Consider the following 23,716-nt stretch of genomic DNA (forward strand, 5'->3'; position numbering starts at 1 on the left):
ATGACCCAGCGTAATCATATGCCTCTCAAGATCTGCCTCAGCTGTGGAGAACTGCCTCACACAGGGCTGTGCCATCCTTGAGGTAGCCCGGTCCACAGAGTTGACCAAAGAGGGTGGAGTCTGTATAGCAATGGAGAGAGGGAGGGCACAAGTTCAGCACGTGACCTAGGGTCTGGAGCACCCAGGGCGTGGCTTGAGATTTCAGTTGGGTGTGAAACACATCTCGACACTGTGTTTAAATCATTTCCTTCTGGGCTAGTTAGTTTTTACTGCCTACTGGAGGCAACCTAGAGTCCCATGGGCCTCACTTGAGAAATTCCTCAGAACACATTGGCCTGTGTCCATGTCTGTTAGAGATCAGGGTTTGATCTGGAAGGGCCCAGCCCACTGTGGGTGGCACCATCCCTAGGTAGATGGGTATGGCGGGCTGGATAAGAAGACCAGCTAATGGGCCAGAGGGCTAGCCAGTGACCCTGGTGTCTGTTGTAGTTCCTGCCCTGGCTTCACTCAGCAATGGACCGGGACCTGGAAGTGTAAACGGAAACAAACCTTTTCCTCCCTAAGTTTGCTTTTAGTCACGGTGTTTATGACAGCAGCAGAAAATGAGCAAGAACATCTTCTCCGAGTGTAGCTATTAATAAATAGCCTGTATATCATCAACAGGACATCTCCTATTGGTGCAGTGCGCAGGGTGCAGAGCTGTGCCATCCTCAGTGGGCGTCAGCCACAGTGAATACTGTGTTCCACACTTGCACTTGCAGTATGTGGTTTATGTACATCACTGAATGCATGGGTGTGCACATATGCAGGGGGAGGCCAGAGGCTGATATCAGATATCTTCCTCTACTGTTTTCTACCTTATTTTTAAGATAAGGTTTCTTACTGCAACTCCAGCCTACTGACTCAGCTACACCAATTGGCTAGTGAGATTCCTGGATTTTCCTCTATTCCTTGTCTAGGTGTGGGGTTTCAGAGGCATGCCTCAGTGCCTGGCTTTTCTCTGGACACAGGGCATCCGAACCTTATACTTCAGGCTTGCGTGGCAGGTGCTTTTTTGACTGACCCATCTCTGCAGCTCTCGAGTGTCTTCTGAGAGGCCTATCATGGCTGCACTGGCAAGAGTAGAGAGGAATGTTTCCATCACAGAATGCCAGACTCTCTGCGTACGTATGCCCCCTACATCAGACACAAAAGGCATGTTTCTTAAGCTTCTGGAATATATGGGCCAAGTCAGAATCACGGAGAAAGGAAGGAAGTTTGGAAGCGATTGTGAGATGCTCAAGGCTTGTGTTTTGTGATTCGGAATCTCTTGTGTACATGTTTTTTTGTGTGCCTTTGATGTGACTCAGGGAGCTTCTTCCAAGTATTTAATGATCTGAGGTCCAATTTCACTTTTTCCAAGGTGGAAGGACCTTTATTCAGGTTTCTGATTTGGTGACTAGAAGGTAGTTGGAATTAGGCTTTGGGGCTTGTGGCACTTTTATTCTGAGTTTTGTCTGTGATCCTAATAGTTTCCTATGCAATGAGAAATTCAAGGCTAGTCACTGAGATCTGCTCTCCCTCTGCATGCTCCCAAATTCCTCTCTGATGAAATCTTACGAGGACATGTCTGGTTCTGGTAATCCTTAGTATGTGGTACTGATGCCCAATGCCCTTTGTTTCCCAAAAAAATTCTGGAAAAATTCTGTTTACAATTAATTCTTCCCTCTCATCTTTCTTTTCAATCCTTCTCCATTGCTTTCTTTTCTTCCTCCCACTTTCCCCCCATTTTTGCCCATGGTCTTTCTGATCTGGTTATTTAGGTTTTCTTTCTCTGTTCCCTCTTTTCTGTCTCTTTTAATTTTGATCTTCATCTATCCGGGGGTCTTTCTCAAACTCTATATTTGAACTTTTCCATGACATATTTTTATTCTCCCTTCCCTCTCTTTCCCTCACCTCTCTTTTGTTCTCAGATGTTGTTTTTAATTCAGTACCCCTTTTGTCTAATAGATGTTTTATTTATTTTTCTCCCTCAGCAATGATTGACAAGACATTTTCTGGAAGATTTTGCCCCCTCTGTATTGCCCTTTCTTCCTTACTTGTTTTGGATTTTACCTTTAATCTTAGAGGTTTTTCTTAGAAGGCTGATATGGAACACCGCCCTGCAGACAGACTGTGGATGCCACTACCTTGAAATCAGAGCAGCCCTAGAAGGATTAAATATACCGAGGTGGACAAGGAGGGGAGACGTGGTTGGAATTTCAGGTGAGGGTCTGATGAGCCTTCTCCTACTTCTTCCACAGTGACAAGCTAATAGGCCTAATGTTGGAGAAGCCTTCTTTTATCTTGATTGACCTTGGATACTCTGCTGTCATTGAAAGGGATTCAGGCTCCTACAGTTTGTAAGGTCAGTTATCACCAGTTCATATTCCAGTAATATTTTCAATGTACTCCCTCTTCATTCTTCTGGTCCTTGTGGCCTTACGGCTGAAGAATAACTCCTTGGGGGCTGGGGAGAGTCTCGGTGGGAATGCTGCCTGCCGTGCAAGCATAGGACCTGAACACGGATTCTCAGTATCCAAACTAAAGCCATGCTCAGGAGCACATGCCTCATCCTGGCCAAGCAATCTAGACACAGCTTGAGGTTCCTGCTCAGTGGGAGTCTTTATCTCAAAAATCTCATGGAGAACTGACCAGCCAAGACTTCCCAGTGTCAGTTGCTGGCCACCACACCTGCTTGTGTAGCCAAGCAGACTTACAAAACCAAGTGTTTCCCTCTCTCTCTCTCTCTCTCTCTCTCTCTCTCTTTCTCTCTCTCTCTCAGTAAGGGAGGGATCAGTAACAGAAGCAGCAACATAAAAGATCAACCCCTTAGTCAGAGTTTTAGTGGAGTTTTGGAAAGGGTGCTGCTAGCCAGATATTTTAATTTTTCATCTTTATGCAAACCTGTCCGAATATTGTTACAATCCTTACACCTAGCTTCAGCCGTTTCCCGGAGATTCACAACACTAGATTTCACGTAATTTTTTTTTTTTTTTGCTAGAGGACATGAGCATGTACTGAGCATTTCAGGGAAGAGCCATTTTCTTAATACATGAAAAGCTGCTACAACATTGCAAGTGTCGTTTGCGTTATTACACTCTGAAAATGACTTTATTGGTGAGGCACTTCAAAGCACATGCACTTAATTTCCATTTTTTGCATGTGGGAAGTCTAGATAGTCAGGTTTCGAGGATTATTTCCCAAGAAGATAAAACTAAGGACTCAGTATCAGGGTTTTGCTTTTCAGCACCGTTGGCTATTTGGTTTGTTTTGATTGACTCATTGTTATGATGCCTATCTTTGTGCATAAGCTCTTCATGCATGGGACTTATTTCTTCATGCTTGATTCCCAAGAGTGGAATTACTGGATCCAAAGCTATAAACATTTTTAGGTTTTTAGAGTCTTACTGTAAAAATGCTTTGCAAGAGTTATGGCAAATTTTCCTAATGGGGAACAATGGGTCAGAATATATTTATTTGTGCCTTTGGGAAAGGGTGAGATGCTTCAAAAAACCCATCTCAGCAGACACACACATACACACACACACACACACACACACACACACACACACACACACACACGCCACAAACCCTGCAGAACTGGGGCAGCTCACAATGCCAAGCCATTTGGCTATTTTGATAGAACCAATCTCAGGAATTCCCCACTAATCATAATTAAAGGAGCATTTACCACATGCTTAGATCACCCACAGAACATATAATTATGGAAAAATTTGAATGATAGCTCATAGATATTGCAAAACCGCTCAACAAAAGGCTGGGACTTCCCCGAGTCCCATCCCTGGTGCTACCAGTCTTTTCTAACTATAGGAAGAACATGAGCCCATGGAAATAGCGCACAAGGGACAAGAGCTGGGTGCAGAAGGAGCTTTGAAATCCCTTGTGTGGAGCATTTATGAGGCATTTGCTCATTTTACCTCCTGTGTCCTGTCATGCGTGGCATTTTGCTTTGAACAAATGTGTCAGGGAAATAGGATTCAGTGAGGGAGTGAACAGATAACATGATGCCATATCATAAAAACATGCAAAACTGCTTGCTGTCTCATGAGAGTCTGTGCACGGTTGTGATATAGAAGCACCGGGCTTTGGCTGTGATGTCTTAGTTATTGCGGGCAGCCATTATGTGACAGCGTTACTGACTGTGGCTATGGTGACGAGGCCTTCATGGGTGAACTGAAGGTCTTGGACTACTGTCATTGTATTAGTTTCTTTTCTTCCTGAGACAGAAACACCGGACAAAAGGAACTTAAGGGAGAAAGGGTTTACTTTGGCTCACGGTGTAAGGTGCAGTCCATCATGGCAAGAGGTCTGTGGCCATGAGAGGACAAGGCACCTGGTCACGTGGCATCCATAGTCAAGAAGCAGAGAGAGATGCAGTCTGACGATCAGCTGGCTCCCTCCTTTTTAATCCGTGCAGCCCAAGGGATGGGGCCACCCACATTTAGGGCGATTCTTCCACCTCTGTGTACCAAATCTAGAAACTCTCCTAGACATCCTTAGATATTTGCTTCCAGGTGAGCCTAGATCCTTCCGGCTGACAACGAACACTGACTTTCAAACTCTTCTTTTGGTCTTGGACAGCAGTCCCTTAGAAACTTTATCAGGTGACCCTCTCAGGATCTTCAGGATCCTAGCAGCCTCCTGAAATATCTACTACTGCTTTGAAAAACTCTGAACAAAGGGAGATCTGACACTGAGCCCAGATTACTGGGCATCACAGCCACCTTGTAATTTTCCTTTGGGCTTTGTTGTTGCATGCGTATGGCAGGCTGGGAGCCACAGCCTGTGCAGGCCAAGTGTGTGGCAGGAGCGAGAGCTCCACCTGTTAGGGTGTGAGGGACTTGGATTTTGACGCCTCCTGGGCCTCGGTATCCACATCTGGAATGGGAATATAAAACACAAAGGTCCCTGGGGAGACCCTTGGTCAACCCTCAAAGTGATGCTTCCCTTCTTGCCCCGGGATGCTGAGCAGGACCACCCAGTCCGGGTGGAGACACTTGTGGGCAGGCTACCCATCTGGGATGGAGTCTCTGGAAAGCTCTCCCTCTGACCACAAAAGCTGGGCTATCTCTGGGACTCGCTCTCTCTTTGGTTGTCTCTCCTCACTGCGCAGAGCAGTTGGTCTTCAACAGTGGTCCCTGGACCATCAACAGCGTTTTATCCTTAGAGGGATTAGACTTGTGGATTCTCAGAGACACGGAGCCGGCTAATCCGGGTTTGAGAGCAACCACGGACCCGTTTGAAGAAGCCCTCTCATCCGCCCAGCCAAATGTGGATGAAACTTTGAGCCCAGCTCATTTGCCCAACTGGATTCTTAGCCATGTGCTTGTGCATTCACTCCACACTCTGGACAAGGGCCATCTGCCTCAGACTAGAAGATCAGCAGAAATCTCTACTCGCATTTCCACCAGATGCCAGCCCTGTAGTGGAGCTTCATCATGGCCCAGGGATGGTGTTTTATTCTTCTCACCTGTGCTTACTCAACACACCTGTGGTGCTCAGCGCTTGGCCTGCAGAGGAGGAAGCTATACTTTCAGCTCTCCTGTAGACCGGCATCTGGATTATGGGCCATAAGCTTTATTGTATTTTTCCTCTCACTTTGTGTTTTATGCTGCTGGTCCTTGAAACGGTGTTGCTTTGCCAGTATGGAGAAGGGGGTGCGCATGGGGGGGCTACGATCTTGACTGCTCTCCCTGCCAGCTGTTCCTTCATCTTCCAGGTCCCAAAGCCTGTCACCTCTTTTGCAGCTAGGAAGGTATTTTCAGCATGTCAAGCAGAGCGCCAGAAATTGTTGGAAACTTCAAAGCTGGGATCCCAAGAATTATTATTATTATTATTACTAGTATTCTTATTTTGTTTGGAGCTCTGTGTCTAGCATGTTGAGGATTACTCAATAGATATTTTTCCAAAAGGAAGTGTTCAAAGCCTCCTAAGGAGCTGTGATGATGGCTCGGTTGGTAAAGAGCTTGGCATGTAAGGACAAAAACCTGATTTCCATTCCTAGCACCCATGTGAAAACTCAGGCATGATGACAGGCACTTATAATGCCAGTGCTTGTCAGGGAGAGACAGGAGGATCTCTGGTGCTCAGGGCCAGTCGGTCTAGATTAATTGGCGGATCTCAGGCCCCAGTGAGAGACCCTTTCTAAAAAAGAAAGCAGGCAATGACTGAGGAACAACACCCAAGATTGACATGCAGTTGAAACTCCTACCTCACACCCACACCTACACACACACATACACACACACACACACACACACACACACACACATACACACACACACACACACACTCCCCAGAAAAAAAAAACAATAACAACACTAAAACCATTAGCAGGCTCTAGGGAGCCTCCAGGTCTGTCCTGATCAGTTGCTGGCATATTTTGAATGCTACTAAGATTTTCTTGAGCAGAGAAGTTTATGTTTATCCTGCAAAAATCGTTGCCAAGATGATATTAGATTTCATAAGGTCTCAGATAATTGGCAGAGCCACTGCAGACTTTCAATATTTCAGAGAGCAATTGTACTGGGCTTGGATAGCAGGAACACATGGTATGGAAAATCTTTACATTTTGTGGGAGGTGAACAAGCAACCTAGTGAGTGACCTTGGAAAGCCTTGAGCTTTCAGCAGTTGCTTGGCATTTGGTTGGGTATGAAAATGACTGATTAGTCTCCAGAGCGCTTGCTGTGGACTAGGCAAAGGCTTTGTTAACTCCGGCGTTGCGAGTACGCTCTATGCTCCACCGTGGAGCTCTGAATTCTTCCTGGGATGTGTGCTTCAGTTTTTACTTTTCTTTTGGGTTACCCCTCCAGAGCAGGTGGATGCCTTTTGCTTGTGAGGTCAGGAGTCAATGACACAATCTCTTTAGTTAACTCTGAGCTGTAGGCATCACAATGCTCTCTCCATATTTTTCATCACAGCCTTAAAGATAAAATTTGCTGTGTGTTCCCACTTAAAGAAGGGAGAGAAACAGCTGAACCCTATCTCAAAAATCCCCAAACAAACAAACAAACAACATTGCAAACATTCTGGAACATATTTCTTTGCTCCATTTGCTGAAAGGCAATGTCTCACAATGGCAAAGAGAAGGTAGTAGAGTCAGACAAAAGGTTGTCTCTTCTCTGTAGCTGTCTGGCCTTACACAAGGTCTTTTCTGCCTAAATTCCTTCATTGGTAGACTGGAGGCAATGGTGCCAACTCTGCCCAGCTGTCAAGAGGGTTAAAGGAATTCACATTGCAGAATGAAAGTCCTCATTATGACTCTTGGAATCATCTTCCATTGGCTGATCGGGTCCTCTCTGCATCTGCCTGGGTCTCAGCTCCAGAAGACAGGCACCACGGCATCAGACACTGATGAGCATGTCATGCCTAAAACACTGCTTGCATCACAATAGGTGGGAAGTACAGCCTTTAAAAAAATGAATTATAGATCCTAGAATTAGCTTACTTATGACCAGACTTGGTCTACTGTGTAAAAAGATAGAACTTGACACAAAGCTTTCCAGATGTCAGAATTTATCTTGTAGTTCTTGAGGGAGAATTTGGGCTCTTCTTTGGTGGATTTTGAAGTCTGGTTCATCTCAGGATCTTTTGGGGACTTAGAACAGTGAGGTCAGTAGGACCACTAGATCAAGACAACTGTTGTAGTTAACCATCAATGTCTTAAAGTGAACGCAGGAGCTCATGGGGTGAAAATTCCCTTAAAGTTCATTGACTTAAGACAGAAGTATGTTTACTGTTCTTGCAACATTTGTGGTAGGTCCAGGTAATTCTTCAGGGCAGTCTTCCCCCATAGAGGGCTTGCTTGCGACATGGCTCCATTCACCAGAATGAGCAGACTCAGGAAGGCATTGTGGTAGTTGCTAAGGCCCTTCTCTGCTTCTGCTCCATGGTGAGCAGCTTCCCACCCTCTCCTCATCGACCTTATGTGGTCACATGACCCCCATCTACCTATGAGGAGCTTGCAGAAGTGATCTGCCAAATCCCCAGAAAGGCGATGAAATAAGTGTTGGTGACATTTACTGCAAATGGGTGTGATTTCACTTCTTACAGAAAAAGGCTGGGCAAACTCACTTTAGATCAACCCTTCACAAGGAGATTACTCCAACAATTTTTTTCTTTGTGCAGAAAGATTGTGGCACAGGTGTGTGTGTGTGTGTGTGTGTGTGTGTGTGTGTGTGTGTGTGTGTGTTTCCTATTCAGTTGAGACAAACAAAATCATGTATTTAACAGTTAATGGGGCATACTATGCTATACCATACTATAACTCAGTAATGTACAGAATTTACATAGGACGTGGGTAGGTCCTGGCCATGGTGGCATATGCCTGCAAACCTCACATTTGGGAAGCAGAGGTAGGAAGGTTAGGGGTTCAAAGTCATCTCCCACTACGTAGCCAGAGTGAGGGCAGCTTGGGCTATATGGGAGCAATCCTGTCCAAATAAGTAACTAAATAACAGTAGGGCTGGATACAATCTCTTATGCCGTGGGGATTTGAGGAGTATCTAAAAGAGCAGTGATGACTATGGATACACCATCATTACAGACTGGAAACATTGTTTCATTCCAAGGATTGTTGAAAGGGATGATAAGAAGGAGAAACTGTATTTCTTAGCTTTGTAGAATCATGATAAAACAAAGGTATGAGATACTATGCCTGTGGACAGGGTTGTTTGGGTTGTTTACCATTTTCAAGGCAGATGTGTGGGTGTCTATCATTCAAATGCTAGGTATTGACACAGAAGAGGGCATGAGCACTAATGCCTTACCTCAATCTTTCAGAACCCTCATGGTTCATGAAGTATCCTGCTTAATGAAATAATAACCTCTTTACAACATAAACATTGTAATATAGCGGTCTGGACTAGGCTGAGTGCTCTCAAACAAGACTTTAGGCAAGGAAAATAACATTCATTCATCTATCGATTGATAAGTAAAAACTGAATACATTTATTGTATGCAACATGATGACGTGACATATGCACTTTGTGGAAAGGTGAATCAAATTAATAAATATATGCATTACTTCACAAACACTTCAGTTCCATTCTCAGCTATTTCCAAGTCAGGAGGAGCCATGTGAGCCTGAATGGAGACTATACCAGGGAGAAGGATTCAATAAGGGGATGACAGCAGCGTTCTGGGCAGAGGAAACAATATAAAGGCACAAATACCTAAAGCAATTATCTATGCTTAGTGGATAAAGGGAGGGAATGGGATGCAGACAGCATGTAAGTGAAGACCTAGCCATTTAGAGCTGCTGTTAGGGATGGCTTAAAGAAGACACTAAGAAACTGATGGGGAGATCAATGAACTGGTCCAATTGAGAGTTTGGAGTCTGCGCAGAGGCAGTGGATGCTGGAGATTGAAGGTCAAGTGAGCCATATGGAGTTTTCTTTGCCTGAGTATCCTACCTGAGACAAAGACCACACCTACGGGATCTGGAATTGGGGTGGTGGGTAGCAGGAATGGACATTTCCCTTTTGATCCTGTTTAACCTGTACCGGAGGACACTGAGACCATAGGATCCAATGGCTATGGAACTTTCCATAGTTTCTCCCAGCTGCTGAGAACACGGACTGCTGAAGGCTCACTAGCGGGAAACATCTCCCAAGAAGTCTGGCCTTGAAATTCGCACATGCCCAATCTTGAGAAGCCCCACAGCCAAAGATGGACCCATAACAGGGCTCACACACTGGATGTAAAGGAAGGGAGTTCTCGGCAGGCACTGGCCTCCCTCCCAGGCGCCCCTGTGAATAGAGGCAAGGCTGGCTGGACTTTATCTGAGATCACATCTTCACCCCTCCATCCTCTCAAAACTGCTTTCCTTTCTTTCTCTCTCTCAAATAGATCGTGCGCATTTAAGCCTTTGTCTTAAGCTCTGTATTTATGGAAATTGCACTGAGACACCAGGAAATACTGATAAAGGAAGCTGATGAAAGATGCGTGGGTGGAGGAGAGGAGGGACCAAAACAGCAGCCACCCCAGGAATGAGAATTTGAGACTACAGTGCTGTGCGGGTGGAGGGGGTGTATATTTAGAGGAACAGTGCATCCACAACAGAACAGGTAAGCGTGTTCTCTTACCAAACTGATGAAGAGGAATCTGGGTCCTTCTGACTCCATGCAAATGCTTTGTTCATTTCAACCTCCCTTTGTTAAAAATGGCCAGGGCCAGGGAGTTTTGTTCACCCATTTGTGACACTGATGTGAGAGGCAAGGAAGAGGCAGGGAGGGTCTGAAGCCCACTGCTCTGGTCCTGCTTGCTTCAGGAGGGGTCACCCAGGCAAGGGGCTTCAGCTAAGGACAAAGGGATGGGATAGATGACCTTTCCCTGTCCTGTCCTAATCCTGGATTTAATCCTATCTTCTTAAATAGAATTGCAAATGGTCCCCCCTCCCCCCCTTCGCCCTCACCTACTCCCAGCCCCATTCCCTCCCTCCCGCCATCCCCTGCCAGAGTAGCTCCTAAGGCTTTGGACTGCAGGCTGCAGAAATAGATAAACAGTTCCCCCGCCCCGGCCCCGCTTCTGTCCCCCCTTCAGCGCCCATCCCTTTGTGCTGAATGCACTACCCATGTGGGTAGAAGTCATTTTTAGCCTTGGCTTCTGGGTGGAAAGCTCCAAGCTCAGCGTGCCCATTGTTCGGCTGTCTCCGCTTGAGCCGCACTTCTCCTGCGGAGGAGTCCGCTGGCCCGGAGGAAGCCTGGCCCGGAGCAGAGGGTGGCATTTGCAGCCTCTCTCCTCCCACGCTGAAACAGCATCAAGTTGCTGGCAAGCTAAACAATACTAAGAGGGACTGGCTGGGCTTTTTATTTCTCCTTCCTTTTCCAAAACGCTTTGCTTCATTTTGGCATGGATACAGCATGCAAACACCCCTTTAGCAAACAGTATTAAAAAAAAAAAAGATCTCAGACAGAAACCTCCCAAGGAGCTCTAATCAGGCAGCTGTGAGGTGCTGAGTCCTGGTAGATGCTGAGGGGCTCCGGGTCAGGTGACACTCTGGGTTGCATTGATTTGTCCTTGTAGCTCTTGGTCTATGAGTGAAGCCAGCAGTGGGTAAGAAGATAGAGGAAGCATGAGGAGAGAAGAGAGAGGAGGGAAGGGAGTGAGAGAGTGTTGGAGGGGAGGGCAGCAAGGAAGGGGAGGAATTCTCTAAGGTAGAGGCATGAGCACATTCAGCAATTATAGCTGCTAGTTAAAGAGGATTTTGCAAGATGAGGACCAAGGGCGTCAAGGTATTTGCATTGAGAAGGATGGTGAAATTGAGAGCATCCCGGTTGACTCAATAGAGGAAGAGACTAGGATGTGTCAATTCTAGGTCTTCGGCTCAGAGAACCATGCGCCTCAGCCTGTCTTCCCAGCACACCCAAGTCTGCCAGGCAACGTTGAATTCGGAGGCAGCTTTCTGTAAAAGGAGGAGTTTGGCTTGGGGTCTGGACCTTCCTGGTGATGTGAGGCTACAAAAGGATGCCTAGGACTTTTGGGGAGATGCCTTGAGGATGCTTTACCTGTGCCCTCCTCCAGCCTCATACTCACTCAGCCTTGAGATAATAGTAGGACCAGTTGCTGCAGTCGGTGCAGGAGGGAGGGTCCCATCCTGGGTAGTTTGGGCCAACTTGACACAAGCTAGGATAGTCAGGGAGGAAGAGCCCCAGTAGAGAAAATGCCTCCATCAGACTGCCTTTATGTACATCTATAGGGCATTTCCTTAATTAGTGATTGATGCAGGAGGGCGCAGCTCACTGAGGGTACCCATCACCTGCACCCCAAGCACGTCTTGGTTCTGTTCTTACCTGGCCTGGCTCCCTGGGTCTCCAGGGATAAAGCCTGTCTCTAGGTTCTAGCTCCAGAGAGACTGCCTCTGTGTGAAGCCTTCCGACAGTCTTGGTTTATCCATGGGAGGGGCTGCAGCTTGTAATCATCTTTTTTAGCATCCCTGGTGGCCCACTGTGAGGAGCGGGAGAGTGGATGGGCACTGGGCATGCTGGTGGACTTGGGTAGCAAGAATGAGACAGACAGCTACATTCTACCCTCACCAGGGAGACTGTGGGTGACACAGCGCATGGAGTGGGAACCCTCCCCATGCCACAGTCGAAGCTGATTTCTCCAACTCTTGAACCCATTGCCTTTTGGGTTTCCTATGGGCCAGCTCTAGTTCTTTTTGTCTCTATTTGGGCTCCCTTGCATCTGTGAGGTAGCGGGCTCCATGTGAACATCGGAAAGAGACGAGAGGTAGCTGGACAGCTAGCTCCTGTGCAAGCAGGAGGACGGCAGTCTGACTCTCAGAACACACATTTAAAAACATCTGGGTATGGTGGCAGGGGCTTGTAATCCCATCACTGGAAGGTTGGTGATGGGCAGACCCTTGGGACTCACTGGCCAGCCAGTCTTTCTGAATCAGGGGAATCCTCATCTCAGTGAGAGCCTGCCTAAAAACAAAAACAAAACAAAACAAAACAAAAAGAAAAAGAAAACAAACAAAAGGTGGACGGTGCCTGAGGAACAACATCGGAGGTTGACTCTGCCCTCCACATGCACACAAATCCCTACATATGTAAACACATGCACAGACAGACATACCCAGTGACACATAGACACTCACTCATGTACCACCAGAAGAATACTGGGGACAGCGTTACTAGACCAAGAACATGATGCTGTGGTCCTATTTCATCTCTTTGGACTGCTCAGAAGCAAGCCAGCTATCAACAATGGAGTCGGGAATTGTTCTGATTTCTCCCCCTCCTCTGCCCACCTAAAGGCAGGCCCTATTCTATGATGTTCCGCTGTCTCCTTACCACACTCCCTAGATTAGTGACAGTGGGCTGTTCCATTTTCCACGAGTCCCAATACAGAGTTTCAGAAAGGTGAATAGAAAAATCAAAACACGAAAGAGACCAGACCTCCAAACTCATTCATCCAGGCCTCCCAGAAACACCGCCACATGGAATGGCAGAGAAGCTGCCGTGACACTGGACACAGCAGGCGGGGAAGAGACCCTGCCCTGCCTTCTGACAGTGGTCAGAGATAAGGTCCCTGATCCTGGGGGCTCTCAGCAGAGGTCGTGGCCCCACATTTCAGACAGAAACAGAAGGATGGCAATCAGGGCGAGGGTTATAAAACATTCAGTTGAGATTTAAGCCAGGAGAGAGGTGGAGGGGGCAGGAGGCAAATCTCAGACCGAGACGACTTTGATCATAGACTTTCAGATATTGAATGCCAGTTATTACTTCTTAGCAATTGAAGAGATGGAAGGACGAGATAGACTCCGCTTTTCCACACACATCACTCACGCCCCTCCCCTCACACTGCCATGTCCCCACCCCCACCTCTTAGAATATTCCAGAGAGCCAGCTCACACCCCTGGGTGGTTGGGGGCGCATCCTTCTCCTCCCTGCCTGAGCAGTGAGTCCTGGGTACAGAAGCTGGCTTCCGCAGGGAAGGCGTAAGAAGCCAAATTATGCAGGAACTGTTTAACGCTCTGCTCACTTCCCTGCCTGGGCTACTGGGTCTCTGCCCGGCCTGCAGAGATTTAAGGGAGAGATTGTGTCCTTGTTTTCCCCAGGGCTGCAGTATGTGCCCAGGCGCTTGGCTCAGGCCTCTGGACAGCAGGGATCGGTTTGAGTCACAAGGCTCTCTTTCCAAGGCTGTCTCCACCTCCACACTGTGGGTTCTGGGAGCCATGGGCCAAGTCTGAATCACTGTCCCTTTGAGTATAGCACCTGTGGGTAGAAAGTCACAGAAGGCGATGAAAACCCAGCTGGAAGATGGACTGTGAAGATGACAGTGCCCTGGTGCCTTCACCTCAATTTCATTTTTAAAATTTATACTTATTACTTACACTTATTAAAATTACACACACACACACACACACACACGCACATATATACGTGTGTGTGCATGTGTAAGTGAAGATGAACTCATGCTGTGGTACACATGTAGAGTCAGAAAACAACCCTAGGTGCTGGTCCTCATTTCCTGTCTTCTTTGGGACAGTCTCTTTCCTGTCTCAGCATCTCTCTGTCTCTCTCTCCCCCCTCTCCCCTTTCTTTCTCTCTCCTCTCTTTCTCCTCTCTCTCTCTCTCTCTCTCTCCTCTCTTCCTCCTCCTCTTCTTCTCTCTCTCCTCTCTGCTCTCTCCCCCCCCCTCTCTCTCTCTCACACACACACACACACACACACACACACACGCATGCATGCACACATGCACGTGGTATTGTAAAACAGTCCTGCATGATGATATTCTTAGTTGGAAATGTTGTCATCTCAGGACCCTTTGGTGTGATCCAGGAGTTCATCAGCAAGGTCCCCAGCACCAGGGCAGAGGCAGAGCTGGTGGCTCCCTGCAAGGCCAGAGAGCTGGGGTGAGGGGGCACTTCGAGCCACACCTCTTCTCAGAACAGCTGTCCTCTAAAGCCAGGGAAGGCTTCTGCCATCTGTGCCTTTAACCTGCAAAGCACGTTTAAAAATACACTATTTAATTTAAAATGATATTTGCCAGCTCGTTGCTGTGCCAGCTCCCTCTCGACACCTGTATTGCTGATGGAGACTCAACACAAAGAGAAGCTGGCCTGCAGAGTCAGCCATCCAGGACCCCAGTGTGCGGAGTTCCAAGCTTCTCCTTGGCTGCAGTCACATCTTCACATAATGCCATAGAAGATGGCATTGCTGTTTCTGCCAGAATGGGGCCTCTGAAACTCCTCATGGGTGTTTTCACCCTTCCTCCTACTTTCCCCCTACCCTGTGGGGAAATGCCTGTCTTCATGTATAACCTGAAAACACAAAGGAACACACTCTGGTTACTAAGGAGCATTTCTGCTCTGAAGCTGTCAGGGTCTTTGGTCAGAGCGAGGTGGGGAGAGGTCATCTTCTCTCACAGTCCAAAACATTCCTGTTTGTCTAAAGTATCGCCTCCGTTGTGAAAATTCACAAACCCTTTCACAGCCTAACGAGACAGACTTGCTTCCTGCTGTGAGGTGAACTCACACTTGCTCAGAGGACACCACCTTCCCGCTAGGTGTCACGCTGGGCTTCTGGCCCTGCTGTCAGCTTTGAGATTTGTTGTCACCCCAATTTCTGGCAAAAGGGAACAGATGAGAAAGGAGAGAGTGATGGAAAGAGGAGACAAAGAAAAGCGAGGAGAGACCTCAGTTCTCCATAGGCGTGTTTTCTGACTGGTCTCTAGGAAAACCTGTTGCTCTAAGGTTAGGACTGTAAATGTTATTTGGGTTTTTTTTTTCTGCAGTTCTTCCTTTCTTTTTTCTTTTTTTCTCCAGCTCACAGCCAGACTGACTTCTGGTTTGGCAAGAAGGACCACAAGAAGGGGCTCAAGAGAGGCTTGTTGCACAAGAGTGGGTAGCCAGCTGGCTTGCTTTGTGGTCTTAGAAGGCTTTACTTTTCCTACCTTAAGACTGGCAATGTGACAGCTTGGGATTTTTCTGCAGGAGGGCGATGCACTTTCAGCAATGGTGGCTGTCATCTTTTTATCCTGAGCCAGGGTTTTGTTTTGGACTGGAATCTTTGAACTTTATTTATTTATTTATTTTTATTAATTTATTCTTGTTACATCTCAATGATTATCCCATCCCTTGTATCCTCCCATTCTTCCCTCCCTCCCATTTTCCCCTTATTCCCCTCCCCTATGACTGTTTCTGAGGGGGATTACCTCCCCCTGTATATGCTTGAGCCAGGGTTTGTAATGGTCTTTTTTTGTCTGTCTCTCTCTGTTCCTTTCTTTTCTCCTGTTCACCTTTCTCGTTGCCTCTTTGTCTCTTTCTCCTTCACTCTTCTCTGCCTCTCCTCAATCTCCCCATCTCTCCTCCAGCCTCTTTTTCCTTCATTTCTTTCCTTTTCTCTCTCCCTTGCTTCTTCCTGCTTCCCCTTCCTTCCCCTTTTTCCTATTTCCTCCCTTTTACCTCAGTATCACTCCCTCCCTCCCTCCCTCCTTCCCTCCCTCCCCCCTCCCTTCCTCCCTCCTTTACTTCTCTTTCTCCCCACTCAAGGCTCCCTCACTGTGATTAATGATTCATTTGTCTGTTGGGACAATCCAATTTGGCTCTTCTCCGCAAAGCTCTATTTTAGGGAGCAGCTATGAATCAAATCCCCTCAGCTCTGAGAGAAGGGAAAAGGTGGCTCCCTTTCTGCATCCCTCCATGCTCTCATCTGATTAGCATCATGACTCTGGAGAGAAGCTTTCAGCTGCACTGAGTATCTGTGCAGAAACTTTCCAGGGTGGCACTACAGTTCCTGGGATCATCCGGCAGCCTCCTGTTACTGACACGTCTGGGATCTGTCTTTCTCAGAGCATCCCTTGAACTTGTTCTTTTCTGCTTTAAAGCATCCCTAGGTTGTCTTACCACTCATAGTTTTAGATATAAATGTTCTGAGTTTGGAGTGCACAGATAACAAATAAATAATGCTTCAAAGGTTTGGATTAATTAGTAATTATTTTTTGCAAAGCTTTGGAGATGAGCAGTGTCACATACAATTGTATCAAACTACACACACACACACACACACACACACACACACACACACACACACACGTGCGCGTGGCATGTGTGTGTGTGTGTATTTAGCTTAATGCCACATATGGGCTAGCCCCTTTAGATTTCTCAAATTGTGTTTCCAGAACAAAGGGACACTTCTTTAGATTCTTACATCAATTGTTAGGCAGATGAGAGGAAATCGATGTCCCCCCCCCCCCGCCCCCCTCCCGCCCCAGATGCAGCAATCAGGCTGATGGCAAACACAAGGTGCCTGATCTGCATTGGAAAATACAGTTTGCATTCTACCAGGAGCCCTGCCAGAGCAGAGAGGAGTGCAGTGCAGTGCAGAGGGAGGCAGCTCTCCAGGATGCTCTCACATGCTCCCTTCTCATATGCATCCCTCAAAGATTAGGGAAAAGGAAGCTGGAGAAGAGGAGGGGTAGGTGAGTCATCTGGAGAGAACTCACTAAGGGCTGGCACTTGGCACAAACCTGGGGGCTCCTGGGGATTCCCTTGACTTTATTTCTTCTCTGAAAGATAGATGTGAACCTGAAGGATTGTTTGTTTGTTTATTTAATCACTTTACAGCCTGATCCCAGCTCCCTCCTTCCTCTCCTCCTAATCCCTCCCTCATGCCCAAAGGGGTATCAACCCACCCACACCTCAAGTCACAGCAGGACTGGCCACATCATCTCCCACTGAGGCCAGACAAGCCAGCCCAACTAGAGGAAAGGGATCCAAAGGCAGGCAACAGAGTCAGAGACAGCCTCTACTCCCATTGTTAGCGGACCATGCGATGACCAAGCTGTACATCTGCTACATATGTGTAGGGTTCTAGGTCCAGCCCATGCATTCTCTTAGGTTGGTGGTTCAGTCTTTGTGAGCCCCCAGAGTCGGTGTGTGAGACATCTCTGGGACAGGGGAGGCTGCTGGGAGTCTGTGGGGGTGTCCCTAGCTGAGACTCCTAGCAGTAAGAGATATGGAGACCGAAGTTGCTAACTCCTGTAGCCAAGTAGGACTTGTAGTGGAGGAAGGGGGGGTGGGGTCACCAAACCATCCATAAAACCTTGGGCCCAAAATTTGTTTTACCTACAAGTGTGTAAACTCCACACTGGACAAGAGTCAGTTATGTCCGTTGCTGGCCATGCAGGGATAAAGATAGAACAGGGATAAAGATGGAGCGGGGATTGAGGGAACGGCCAACCAATGACTGGCCCAACTGGAGACCCACCCCATGGGAGAGAGCCAACCCATGTCACTATGAATGATACTCTGCTATGTTTGCAGACAGAAGCCTAGTATAAGTGTCCTCTGAGAGGCTTCATCCAGCAGCTGATGGAAACAGAAGCAGAGACCCACAGCCAAACAGAAGTTGGAACTCGTGGGGTCATATGGAAGAGTGGGAGGAAGAATTGAGGGAGCTGGAGGGGTCAAGGACAGCACAAGAAGACTTACAGAGTAAACTAAACTTCAGGCCTGTTTTTTAGAAAGGGAGGCAACTGAAGCCCTCAGTGTAGGGCCTGGCAAGAGTGCCTAAGGGCACCTCAGGGGCTCCTCATTGTCATGGGGATGAAGACCCTATAAGGCGAGAGTGCTTGAGGCATGCCCAGCAATGACATTACTGACTCTTGTCCAGTGTGGCATTCACAGAGCCTCCAATGCTTCTTCCTTGATGTCCCTATGACCTCCTTAGAGGGCATGAAGTCCAGTGGTCTTCCCACAGCACTGATGGCAGAATGACCTGTCCATTCTCAGGCTAAACTTGAACCCCAGATCTGCCTATACCAAGCCCAGTGCTACTGTGCTCAGTGCTTGCAGGTTCCCAGAGTGAGATGCCTCAGGGTATAAGAGAGGGAGCCAGAGGGGAGCACTGAGTCCTTCAGCCAAGGTCATTCCTGGGAAAGCAAGTAGGGCACTGATGCCTACCCCATAGGCAAAGGGCCACTCATAGCACACACATATCACCACAGACATGTGCTGATGTGTGTACACAGGCAGACATACAGCCATGTAGATGCATCTGCACACACACAAAGATGCCCACATTTACAGATGTACCCAGACAAATGCAAAGAGATAGAAACAGAGAAATCAGACACAAATATAGACACATTTGAAGATGCACTTGTGCATAGATGCATTTAGACACATATGGCAACTGTGTACATGATGTATTCTGATGTTAACATATTTAGACAGATAGTTGCATATATAAGTGTGCAGATGCATACAGACTTAAGCAAAAACAGGCACATATAGATACCTACACACATACACATGTATACACACAGACTCAAAGATATCTATATAGTTAGATAACATATACACAGAGAGGCATATGGATACATGCATATGCAGGCAGAGATACTGAGACACAGGCACAGACATACATATACACAGATATACATATATCATATACAAACATGTACAGACAGACACACTGACCCATATGGAGGCATACATATTTGTATAGACACACATATACCGACACACAGACACGTGAAAACACAGATGAACTCACGTGGCTGAGGAAAGCCTGAGAGCAGATAAGTGTGTCCTTAACCACAAAAAAGGAAGGTGCCTGTGCCAAAAGCAGCTCCCTTTCCTCTGGAATAGAGCCTAGCCTGTTAGAGGGGGGAGGGATTTCTTGGTGGCTCTAGAAGGTGACAGTGGCATGCTGATCTGGCAGAAAGGCACTGTACACTTTGTGTTTCCCTTAACAAAATTTTGTTTTGGAATCAAAGTAAGGATTACTTTGTATTTGGTTGAGTTTCTAGGGCACTCTGGGGTAAAGAGAATATCAAATATCTTCAGTGGTGGGGCTCGTGGGCTACTAGGCCACAAATGGCTTCCCCAGTTCCTTGTGTGGGTTCCCTTCCCTTGTACACACTGACAGCTCCTGATGTGGAACAACAAACAAATCCTCTTCAGATCACCACCTTTTAGTTCCTCCTCCTCCTCCTCTTCTCCCCTTCCTTCATTCCATCCTAGCAGGCTGGTAAGAGACCCAGCTCTTCATGTGTGCCTCAAATCTTGCTGAAAAAATGTACCACTTGGATAAGTTGGTCAACCCTATAGTTCCTGGTGGGGCCTGCAAGATGGCTCCCAGGTTAAAAGTGACAGCCTGAGCTGGATTCCTGGGACCCAAGTGGTGGATCTTGGGACCCATGTGGTTTATCCTGGGACCCATGTAGTGGAATGTATTCCTGGAAGTTTCCCTTGACTTCTACACAGGTGCTGAGGCATGCATGTGCCCCACCCCCAATAAATATATGCAATAAACAAATACAACAGATCATAGCTTCTGGGGCCTCCCCTTCCCTAGGCAACTGACTGAGACCAGAATATCTGCAATTCCACTTTCTGTCTGGACTCTGTTGGCTGGCCTGAGGTGTAGTGGTCAGTAAATACCAACTTCAGATGAGAGACAAACACTTGCATGTGAAGGCACCCATCTCCACCCCTGGCGGCTAGCCACAGATAGAGGTAGAGACCAGAAGCTTATGAGGTTCGCTCAGGGTCAATTATTTATGGAGTCGTGGAATCACTGAATGAGTTCTTCCCTTTTCATTTTTGGGGCCCCAATCTATCTGACATGGTAGGAGATGCATGGTTGCTCTGTGCAGGGCCTGTCACCTTGGAGCAGCAGGCTTATCTCAGTGCTACAAAGACTAGGATGCAAACCCACAGTCTTTGTGCTTGGTCTTAGTCTTATAATTTTCTTCAATTCTGCAACATGAACTCTTAAGAAGCTATAAAAATAGCACCATGTGCCCCCATGTTCCCCTAGCCAGCTCCATACACTGATTCCATCTTGGAAAACTTGACAGTGTCAACCCCCTGGATGGTTGCAGATGGTGTTCTGATCAATCCCAGCCTGGCATTGAGGTTTTGTGTCTTCCACACAGCCTTGTGGACTTGCAGGTCTTCTCTGGGGTTCACAACCAAAATGGCAGCCGACCTCTGTGGAAGTAGCTGCTGTTGATGAGCAACAGAGGGCGCACACTGTGTTCCGGGTTAGTGTTTGTATGTTTCTGTGCATGTATGTGTACACACACGAGCCAGAGGACAATGTTCCTCAGGAGCCAGCCATCTTGGCTCTTCTTGGCCAGGAGCTTGCTGATTTGGTTAGGCAGTGATCCCCAGAGATTGGCTGGGATCTGCCTGCGTGCCCAGCACTGGCATTGCCGGCACATGTCACCACATTTGGCTTTCATTATATGGGTTCTGATGCTTGCACAAGTGAGCCTCTCCTCAGTCCTCTGGTCAGCTGTTTTTTCCAAAGATAAAAGCAACCATAGTATCTAGTGAGTGGTGCGAATGCTGTGACTAGGTCAGAAAAGCTGGCCCATGAGAAATGGTGGCCAAAGAAAGAAGCTTCTGAGAGTTGACGCTCAGAGGCAAGGAGGCCCAGGATGTGGACGTTGCAGCTTATGAGGGGCTGGTGGAATGAGTTTGTGTTAGTTTTGCAAGTCAGGAAGGTCTCTGCGCCTGGAGGCAGATGGGAAAACTTTATAGAGTAGACAAAGGAACCTGTCGCCCACCAGAATATACTTGGGTGTCGCCCACCAGAATACACCTGGGTTTTCTCAGACTTTGAACATTGCAGGCATCAGCAGGAAACAAGTCCAGGTGGCAGACCCTGGAGGAAGTGCTTGGCCTGGCAGGCTTTCTTAATGGCTCTGTTACACCATAGAGTTTGGAACGAGTGCCAGTGTCACCCTACAAGCAAGATGGCAGTAGTCATGGTGAGGTGGGTCCCCATTTCCCTTTGCTGGAAGAGTATTTCCACCCCACAGATGACTGTTCCTGTGGCCTGCAACTGACTCCTGGAAGTCTCCAGTGTGGAAGCAGGCCCTCGGTCAAGGGAGAGATGCCTGCCCCTCCCCCAGCCTGTAGCCCATGACTGGGAAAGAGCTGTCTATGAGCTGTTCCATCATGGTTGTGACAAATGCCTAATAGAAGCAGCCTAAGGGAGGTTGTATCTATTCTGGCTTATGATTTCAGGCTTTCATGAAGGGAGGGCATGGCAGAGTGGAGGAATTTATAAGACGGCTGAGAAAGGAGTGGTTACAGGAAGGGGCCAGACAAGATATAGCTTTAAGGAACTACCCCGTGACCTACTTCCTCCAGTTAAGCACTGCCTCCTACCTTTCCCCACCTCTCAATAATGTCAACAGATTATGAATTCACCGATGATTGATCAATCAGATTCATTAGATCCAAAAATCCTACTTCTTTCTCCTCAGAGCAAGATCTGAAACCTTCCATGCGTCTTGTGAATCTGAACCCTGATGGAGACCCTGATTCTAGGAACCTTGAGTACAGAAACAGATGGAGGCGTGTGCCTGCATGTGCACGTGCATGCACGCGCGGAGGCTAGTGGTTAACATCATGTGTTCTCATGCCTTGCCCTCCTCTTTACAAGACAGGATCTCTCATGATTGGCCAAGCTGGTTTACCAGGAAGCCCTGGCATCCTCCTGCCTCAGCCTCCCCTGCGGTGGGATTATCGTCATGTACTACCATGCCTGGCTTTTAACGTGGACACTGGGGACCTGAACTCTGGTCCTTGTGCTTTGCAACAAGCACTTTACCGACCTAGCCATTTGCATATTTTGTTCCTTCTCACCATTTCATTTTAGAGAAGGGCAGACCTAGACTCAAAATTGATTAATTTGTAGCACATTCAAGGATACACACACACACACACATACACACACACACACACACACACACACACACACACACATACATACACACACACACACACATACACTCACTCACTCTTCCTCTTCACACTCACACACACAATTCCTCATGTCCCACAAGCATCATAGCTGAAGTGAGTGCCGCCTGGTGATCGGACAGCCCTTGGGCGGCCATTCGCACCCTCTATTATGTGCATACAAACGAAAAATTGGGCTGCAAATCAATGGTTATGAATTTCACGTCACAGTGGGTCTCATTAGTTTGTGGATGTTGCTTTGAAATAATCAATATACTGTGATTGGAAAGCAATTTAAAATGTAGCCTCTTGGCTGGGAATCCAAATTACCGTCTCTTTGCCTTCCCGTGTACACAAAGTCAACTTTAAATTAGATTGATGGAACTGAACTCATCATTTGTTTTTCTTTAGCAGAGAACAATTTCAATAAATCAGCTGCAGTCCTGCTTGAGTGGCTGGCCCTCAGTGGAACACAAAGGACTCTCTCTCTCTCTCTCTCTCATTCTCTCTCTCTCTCTCTCTCTCTCTCTCTCTCTGTCACTGTCTACCTTGTTCTTTGAGACAGGGTCTCTTGTTGCCCTGGAACTTGCCAGCTTGACTAGGCTAGCTGGCCAGCGAACCCCGGTGCTCTGCCTTTTCCATCTCTCTAGCTAGAATTTCACAGGTAGGAATTCCAAGCATCTGGACCACACCTGACTTCCTATGTGGGTTCTGGAGTGACTGAAGTCATGCCCCCATGCTTGCGTGGCAAGCTCTTTACTGGTCGAGCTATGTCTCTATCCCAACGATTGCATTCTTTCAAGAAGGAACTGAAAACAGTACCATGCTAGGAGATAAACATCTTGAGCATCCTTTGCTTGCTACCCATGAGCCTTGGGTACATTCTTATTCTTGTAGAGTCTTAGGCTTACTTTCCCGACAGTGGAGATCATATGCCTTCTCTTGTTTATTTCTGGAGATGACAAGGATGGAGTTCATTTAAGTGTAAGAGTGTCCTAAAGGTGCAGGCACCAAAAGAAAACATCAGGTCCTTTTTGGGCCTTTAGCCTTGTGGTGAGCACCCATTTTTCCCTTGATAGAATCCATTCTCTTCTTTTCCCTTTCTCTCAAGTCAAGCATTGACGCTTTTTTCTTCCCTTCTAGCAAAGCCTCTTTTCTTCTCCGTGACTCCTCTGAGGTTGTCTGATTCACTTAGAATTCATTTTCTTTATGAGTCTGGCCAACAGGAAGATATAAACATGATCTAATAATAGATGCCACAGCACAGCTAGAATTCTACAGGTACTTAACCAGCCCCAGATGACCTAACTCAAGACTGAAACAGAAAACAAAATGTGTCTAGTCTCTTGATTTTTAGCTCATTCTGGAATACGAAATACGATTTTGTCTTCTTGCAACTACAATATTGCAAACTCTAAATCAAGACTGAAGGCCGGAGAAAACAAAATGTCTAGTCTTGAT

General features: G+C 47.2%; 1 protein-coding gene across 2 annotated transcripts in view; it reads left to right on the forward strand.

Moving 5' to 3' along the window:
• Positions 1 to 23,716, forward strand: part of LOC311580532 (uncharacterized protein) — a 283,282-nt gene that overhangs the window by 187,946 nt on the left and 71,620 nt on the right. The gene's annotated exons all lie outside the window — the stretch shown is intronic.

This window comes from Acomys minous, assembly GCF_964271855.1.
Source record: "Acomys minous genome assembly, chromosome: 13".
NCBI lineage: Eukaryota > Metazoa > Chordata > Mammalia > Rodentia > Muridae > Acomys > Acomys minous.